Source organism: Penaeus monodon, chromosome 33, assembly GCF_015228065.2.
Source record: "Penaeus monodon isolate SGIC_2016 chromosome 33, NSTDA_Pmon_1, whole genome shotgun sequence".
NCBI lineage: Eukaryota > Metazoa > Arthropoda > Malacostraca > Decapoda > Penaeidae > Penaeus > Penaeus monodon.
Window position 1 is genome coordinate 30,167,114 of NC_051418.1, and position 428 is coordinate 30,167,541.

The following is a 428-nucleotide window of genomic DNA, read 5'->3' on the forward strand; positions in this document are numbered from 1 at the left end:
ATCAAACAGTCCATTATATGTCAGCAGGATTTTGTCTAAACAACCTAGAGCTCTTTTAGAACTCAGTGCCAATTTATAATTAACTAAGGACACACAATATGTGGTGGATGTTTGTTGACCTTTACCAAAGTGCCAATGAAAATTAATTGACATCTTCATCACTTTTAGGTTTAAGTAAATCTTTTAAAGTTCACCACACTCATGGTAGTAATTCTATGTTTTTTTTCTTTCTTTATCTGAATGAGATTCAAATGATTCTAGCCTTTATTTTTGTCAAAAATCCCTCATTTTGGATGTAAGCTATGGTAGGCCTATTTCAAAAATGAGTAATTCCTCACACCTTGGCCAAGATGTATATTTCCTGAGAGGTCTTTATGAATTTCAAACAATTTTGGGATTGCTCCTATTGTCATTGGGTGCCTTCACTG

At 33.6% G+C, this 428-nt stretch overlaps 1 protein-coding gene across 4 annotated transcripts in view; it reads right to left on the reverse strand.

Annotated features, from left to right (window-relative positions):
- The window catches only part of LOC119594361 (SAP domain-containing ribonucleoprotein-like), a 21,139-nt gene that overhangs the window by 12,824 nt on the left and 7,887 nt on the right, over positions 1-428 (reverse strand). The window lies entirely within an intron of this gene.